Below are 7,358 nucleotides of genomic sequence, written 5' to 3'. Positions count from 1 at the left end.
GCCCCAAGACTTCCTGGAAAACAAATGTTTTCCTTCTCTAAAGAAATGGCAATAGAGCTTTTCTACAAAACCATTTAAAGTAAATTATTTGCAATTATATCTGTACTCCAAGGTCAAAATGCCACAGGAATGAGCAGCAAGAGATTCCCAGATGGTTTCATCTTTCTCAGCTTTTATGAATGGCCCCAGCTATAAATGGTTCTCTTCTGGGTTGTCATCATCTTTTACACCATGATCATCCTAGGAAACTTGACCATTGTCTTGCTGTCTTGCACAGACCCTTGCTTCTACACACCCATGTACTCCTTTCTTAGAAATTTTTCCTTTCTGGAGCTCTGCTTTATGACAACTACCATGCCTCAGATATTGTCAAATCTTTGGAGACCAGACAAGACTATCCACACAGACTTTGTCATCCAGCTCTGCATGTTCCTCTGTCTTGCTGTCACAGAAAGTATTTTGCTGATGGTGACAGCCTTTGATTACTGCATTGCATCTGCCAGCCACTGCAATACAGCATCATCATGTACCCTCTTCCCTGTTGGAAGGTGGTAAACATGGCCCTGATCCAATCACCCATCACATTCCTGCTTCCTTCTGTGCCCACCAACACGTGGATGGATTTCTCAGTGAGGTGCTAGTGCTCATAACTCTGGTCTGCAGAGACACTTCCTCCAACAATTGGAAGATAACGATTTTTGCTGTCCTCTTCACCATCGTGCTGGGAGGGTTGATTCTAACTTCCTATGGCTTCACATCTCAAGCCACTGGGGAAGTTACATCAGAGGATGGAAGGCAGAGAGCCATTTTCCACCTGCTCTTCCTACCTTTTCTGTGGTGTTCGTGTTTTATGGGTCAGTGGGAATGGCTTTCACAGACCCTAAGAACAACTTTGCTCCAAAATGTGGTGAGTTCTTCAACTTCTACACTGTGGTCACACAATTGCTCAACTCTCAGGAACAAAAACGTAAAAGACACTCCACAAAAATTGCTAAGTAATGGGATCAGGAGACTGAAACCTAGATAATTGATCTTTGGGGAGAGAAAGGGACTTGTCAGTCATGATATTCCAAGGATACACTATTTCAAATGGAAACACAAACATGTGTAATTAGCTCAAAGATGTTATAACTGATGGTTTACTTAATTTTCTCTTATTATTTTAGGTTACCTTGTTAAAAGATGTAAAAGTATAATATCCCAAATTTGAGCATGTAAATAAGCCATCGAAATATATTTGTTTATGGGAAAATCCCACTTACAGAGTTGGTTTAAGGAACATAAACTATTCCTGAAGTAACATAAGTACCATGGGCTAAGTATTCTAGAATAAGCAAACAAATTATGAGCATTGTATTATTTTTTAATTTGTCATAGATTTCTTGATAAATGTCTGAAGGGAGCAAAATTTCCCTGGAGTTTTCCTAAATTCTTCTTTTTATGTAATTATTTCCTTTAAATTTGTCTTTAGTAATGAGAACTGGGGTGCAAAGTAGAGATCCCATATGTGTTTTGTGCTGTAATCTACTTTCATTTGGAATTTTCAGAAGATAAAGTCAGCACCATGAGATGCCTCTGAGAGATATGAACCCGTAAGAGGTGTTGGCATTTGAAAACCAATAAGCAAATTTATCTGGAAGGGCAGGGTGCCCCGAATTGCTAAAAACATCTTGAGGAAAAAAATGAAACTGGAGGTCTCGCTCTGCCTGACTTTAAGGCATATTATGAAGCCACAGTGGTCAAAACAGCATGGTATTGGCATAAAGATAGATATATCGACCAATGGAATCGAATAGAGTGCTCAGATATAGACCCTCTCATCTATGGACATTTGATCTTTGATAAGGCAGTCAAGCCAACTCACCTGGGACAGAACAGTCTCTTCAATAAATGGTGCCTAGAGAACTGGATATCCATATGCAAAAGAATGAAAGAAGACCCGTATCTCACACCCTATACAAAAGTTAACTCAAAATGTATCAAAGATCTAAACATTAGGTCTAAGACCATAAAACAGTTAGAGGAAAATGTAGGGAGATATCTTATGAAACTTACAATTGGAGGCGGTTTTATGGACCTTAAACCTAAAGCAAGAGCACTGAAGAAGGAAATAAATAAATGGGAGCTCCTCAAAATTAAACACTTTTGTGCATCAAAGAACTTCATCAAGAAAATAGAAAGACAGCCTACACAATGGGAGACAATATTTGGAAATGACATATCAGATAAAGGTCTAGTATCCAGAATTTATAAAGAGATTGTCCAACTCAACAACAAAAAGACAGCCAACCCAATTACAAAATGGGAAAAAAACTTGAACAGACACCTCTCAGAAGAGGAAATACAAATGGCCAAAAGGCACATGAAGAGATGCTCAATGTCCCTGGCCATTAGAGAAATGCAAATCAAAACCACAATGAGATATCATCTCACACCCACCAGAATGGCCATTATCAACAACACAGAAAATGACAAGTGCTGGATAGGATGCGGAGAAAGAGGCACACTTATCCACTGTTGGTGGGAATGTCAAATGGTGCAACCACTGTGGAAGGCAGTTTGGCAGTTCCTCAAAAAGCTGAATATAGAATTGCCATACGACCCAGCAATACCATTGCTGGGTATCTACTCAAAGGACTTAAGGGCAAAGACACAAACGGACATTTGCACACCAGTGTTTATAGCAGCGTTATTTACAATTGCAAAGAGATGGAAACAGCCAAAATGTCCATCAACAGACGAGTGGCTAAACAAACTGTGGTATATACATACAATGGAATATTGTGCAGCTTTAAGACAGAATAAACTTATGAAGCATGTAATAACATGGATGGACCTAGAGAACATTATGCTGAGTGAGTCTAGCCAAAAACTAAAGGACAAATACTGTATGGTCCCACTGATGTGAATGGACATTCGAGAATAAACTTGGAATATGTCATTGGTAACAGAGTCCAGCAGGAGTTAGAAACAGGGTAAGATACTGGGTAATTGGAGCTGAAGGGATATAGACTGTGCAACAGGACTAGATACAAAAACTCAAAAATGGACAGCATAATAACACCTAATTGTAAAGTAATCATGTTAAAACACTGAATGAAGCTGCATCTGAGATATAGGTTTTTTTTTGTCTGTTTGTTTGTCTTTTTTTTTGTACTATTATTATTATTTTTATTTTTTCTCTATATTAACATTCTATATCTTTTTCTGTTGTTTTGCTAGTTCTTCTAAATCGATGCAAATGTACTAAGAAATGATGATCATGCATCTGTGATGATGTTAAGAATTACTGATTGCATATGTAGAATGGAATGATTTCTAAATGTTGGGTTAATTTCTTTTTTCTTTAATTAATAAAAAAAAATAATGAAAACACACACACACAAATACACAGAGTTATCTCCAAAAGAAAAGAATCCTACACTGACTCCATAGTTACCCAGAAGTCCATTTCAGGAGCTTCTGCCTTAAAGCAGAAATTCTCAAACACCACCTGTTCTAACTAGCAGAATCCATCTGCAACATTTGATAAAAATGCTTTACTAGAACCGAATTAGAATCTCCTGGGATAGAACTGCTGCAGACATTTATTTGAACAAGTGCGCAGGTGATTCCAATGAGTGCCTGGGCTTGGGAACTTGGAGTCCAGCTCAGCACACTGGACTTCCATAGGAAAAAAAAAAAAAGAGGTGTGGGCATTCATTCCTTGGGGCAGATAGACACCTAAATGCAATCCAAATGCAATTTAATGTTTATAGGATTACAAATATAAAATTAAGTTCAGATTAATTTCCATAGAAAATATGTACGTATTAGTTAAGGTACTCTAGAGAAACAGAATCAACAGGAAATATTCATAAATGTAAAATTTATTAAAGTGTCTCATGTAACTATGGGAACATAGAATCCAAAATCCATAGGGCAGGCAGTGACTCCATTCTGGAGGGCGGTGACAGGGCATCCACCAGCAGGAGGAGTTTCAGGGGGTGTTGAATGCAGTTCTGAGGATGCCAGTGGATAAGTGGGGACTCGGTGATTGACGGTTGGAGCAGGGTGTACGCAGGCAGACAGAGGTCCAAGGGCAGACTAGTGTAGGTCTGCATCTGCCAGTGCATCCGTGGGGGCTGAAAGTTGGCCGGTTGCAGCAGGGGTTGTGCGGTTGGCCAGGGGTCCAACAGCTGTCATGTACAGATCTGCTGCTGAGAGTGGGTAAGTGGGGGTGTTAGGATGGATGGGTGGGAAGGGGTTTCCACAGGCAGGGGTTGGTTCAGTGGATGTCGCATGTGAGTGGGTGGCTCCCATTGGATCTGTGGGGGCTCAGAATAGGACAGTGGGGACAGGGGTTCTGGAGAGGGGAAGGCATCCAGATGACATTGAGTCTGTGAGTATGGCTGCCGGTGCCTGAGTGGTGTCTTGAAGCTGGATAGTTGGAGCAGGAGTTGCACAGGCAGGAGAGGGTCCAGAGGATATGGCATGCAGGTCACTGTCTGTCGGTGGATCAGCATGGGCTCAGCTCACGGTTGGGCTAGGGGTTCCACGGGCAGGAAGGTGTCCCGACAATGTTGAGTGCAGGTCCGTGACTGCCAGTGGATCTGTGGGGGATGAAAAACATATTGTTAGGGCAGAGATTCCACAGGTGGGAAGGGGTCCAAATGATGTCGGGTGCGGGTCCTTGGATGTCGGTGGATCTGTGGGGGATCAAAAACAGACGGTTCGGACAGGGATTCCGCAGGTGGAACAGGGTTGAGATAATATCGTGTTCATGTATGTGGCTGCCATTGGACCTGAAGGGATCAAAAATGGATGGTTGGGACAGAGGTAGCGCAGGTGGGAAGGGGTCCAGACGCTATCGGGTGCCCATCCATGGATGCCGGTGTATCTGTGGGGGAGCCAAAGCGGGTGGTTGTGACAGGGATCCCACAGGCAGGAGGGGCTCCAGACTTAGAGTGCGTGTCTGCAGATTCCCAGGCCCACACAGGGGAGCGAAGGAAGATGTGGAGCCTGCTTTGTGGGCAGACATCCCGGTAGAGGACGGGTAGTTGAGTGAGAACCACTCAGCCAACCGGAACAGGTTTGCTAGAAGGAGAAGGACAAGCAGCAGCAGCAGCAGCAGCGGCAGCAGCAGCGCCATGTTCGCTTGCTCAATCTGTCTGGCTAACCTCAGGCCTGGCAACTGTCATTTATCCAGGCCCCGCCCACCCCAACCTACCAATCAGGTAACAGACTGCATCTACTTTCTTGTGACATCACTGCTTTCCATCCCAGTGATGTCACCACCCTGTATCCCTGTACTCTGCCTCTTGATGCCCTCCAGAGACCTTCCCCTGTTGAAACTTTCTCAGGACCCTCCTTTTCTCTTTTCAGCCTCCACCTCCCTCTCAGTCTTTCAGGAGTGGACCGAGTAGCCACATGTAGGCTCAGTTGTCTGTGATTGGATCTTTGTTCTTCCCTGAAATTCCCACAGGGCAACCTCAGACCCCTTTGCCTCAGAGCCTGCAGGGTTCGGGCATGGGAGATGCAGGAGGGGACTGCCTGTTGCCTTGTAGAGTCAGGTCCAGAACCCCCACCCCACCCCTGTCCAAAGCTACCATCAATCAGGAAGGGGCCTTGCACCCAGGGAACGCACCTCTGGACCAGTCACAGGAGCTCCTCCTGGGCTAGGCCAGGAACGTTTTGGTGATTTGAAAACCACACTTTTTCTGAGTCAACTCCCTCTTCCTTGCCCCTCACAGCTGGAATTCACTGGCATCAATAGGCCAAGTCAAATGGGCCAATGTCTTTTTGGCTCCCTGACACCCTGGGGTGGTCTGAAGACCAGGTTTTGAGTCGAGGGGCTGGGCTGGATTTCTGCAGAAGATCTGAAAGTGAGGATGTAGCCTGTTCACAGTCATTCTGTTTACTGTTGCAGGTCTGGAGAGCAAGTGTGAAGGCTGGAGCCTCCTGGCCCACAAGAACCAAGAAATGACTCGTGGAGGCTAGAAGAGCAAAGATGGAGACAAGAGTCACAGTGCTGGTGGGGAGCACTAACACCACTTTTCCATGACAGAGATAAGAATGCCACCTTCTTTCTCCTGGGTGAGTGTTATTTTGACTCATTTATGTCATGCAGATGCATGCAGATTCACTCACCAAGAGCTCCTTACCCACATGATAACTCCCCATGGTAGAGCTTTGCCAGCTCTCCATCCTCTGAGGAGCTGCTGTGCTCCCAGGAAGGGGCCTCTTGACTCCCCTCTAACACCTTCTGAGGCACTCTCCTCTTCAGCCACCATGATGTTTTCCCAGTGATGGGTACTGACCTGTGTTCACAGCAGAGCAGTAGTCCTGCCAATCATTCACATCTCTGTCATTTCCTCTGGGTGCTTCCCCATCCCCAGCACTGGACAGACAACCCCACCTCCCACTGGCTCTTCCCCATGGTCCTCATCACAGTGAGAGGGATGCCTGTGTGTGTGCCTGTGAGATGCACCCCTGCCCTTCCAGATGAGATGGCAGAGTGTCACCCTGGTCGCACAGTGTCACACATATATTTGCCTGTGTGTGTGTGTGTGCATGTGTAGTGGATGGCATAGTCACGTTTTCATTGTTTTACCATGTGATTACCTCATTCTTGGAGTCCCATGGGTTAAATAATGGTTTGTTTGCTTGTTTTTTGTTTTTTTTTGTTCTTTGCCTGGTCTGTATTGCTTTCTCGGGCAAGGGCATGGGCTGGGAATGGATCCCAGTTCTACTGCTTAGTTAGGTGAGAATCGTCCCACCGAATTAACCTTGCACCCCCAGGGCAATCAAACCTTGCACCCCCGTTTTGTTAGCTGCACAGCTATCCAAATTGGTCTTCTCTGAAAATGGAGACCTCATCTTTAAGAGAGAACATTTTAAAGGCACTCTAGGAAGATGTCCATAAAAATAGGTGACTGGTAAGGCAGAGGTTTAGTTCACATCTACCTTCCATTTCCCCCTTTTAACCTTATCATCTTTAGCAATTCTCATAGAGGTGTATGTAAGAAAGGGTGCTAATTGCTATAAACAATGAAACCTTGAATTATCCCCAAGCTGAGGAGTAGAAGCACTTGACACAGAGTTGTTACATCTCTTGGCTGAGATTCTAGAGCTATTGCTGGCACAACTTGGGCATCAATGCAGATCTTATTATCCCCGGATCTGCTAAAGCATACATGGAATTTCTTGGCTCAAGTACAGCCTCATGTTTCCTAGGAGACAGAAAAACATTTTTCTGGGAAAAGACTTTGGAATGTCATCCCCTATAATCTCCTCAAATCTGCATATAATCTTCTTTATACCAAACAGAAGAATTATCTATCATTTGTGTGAGTTCCAAAGACTGGTCCCCAGTCGTT

At 44.3% G+C, this 7,358-nt stretch overlaps 1 protein-coding gene across 5 annotated transcripts in view; it reads left to right on the top strand.

Annotated features, from left to right (window-relative positions):
• The first annotated feature begins 5,266 nt into the window (after positions 1-5,266).
• The window catches only part of LOC143673286 (uncharacterized), a 76,240-nt gene continuing 74,148 nt past the window's right edge, over positions 5,267-7,358 (top strand). For all 5 annotated transcript variants that reach the window (XR_013170303.1, XR_013170307.1, XR_013170306.1 and 2 more), the window contains exons 1-2: positions 5,267-5,411; positions 5,909-6,075. The gene's annotated coding sequence lies outside the window, so the exon portion shown is untranslated. The remainder of the gene's footprint in view (positions 5,412-5,908; positions 6,076-7,358) is intronic.

The sequence above is a fragment of the Tamandua tetradactyla genome, unplaced genomic scaffold, assembly GCF_023851605.1.
Source record: "Tamandua tetradactyla isolate mTamTet1 unplaced genomic scaffold, mTamTet1.pri scaffold_73_ctg1, whole genome shotgun sequence".
Taxonomy (NCBI): domain Eukaryota; kingdom Metazoa; phylum Chordata; class Mammalia; order Pilosa; family Myrmecophagidae; genus Tamandua; species Tamandua tetradactyla.
The sequence above is the reverse complement of the archived record's forward strand: the minus strand, read 5'-3'. Positions and strand labels throughout refer to the sequence as shown.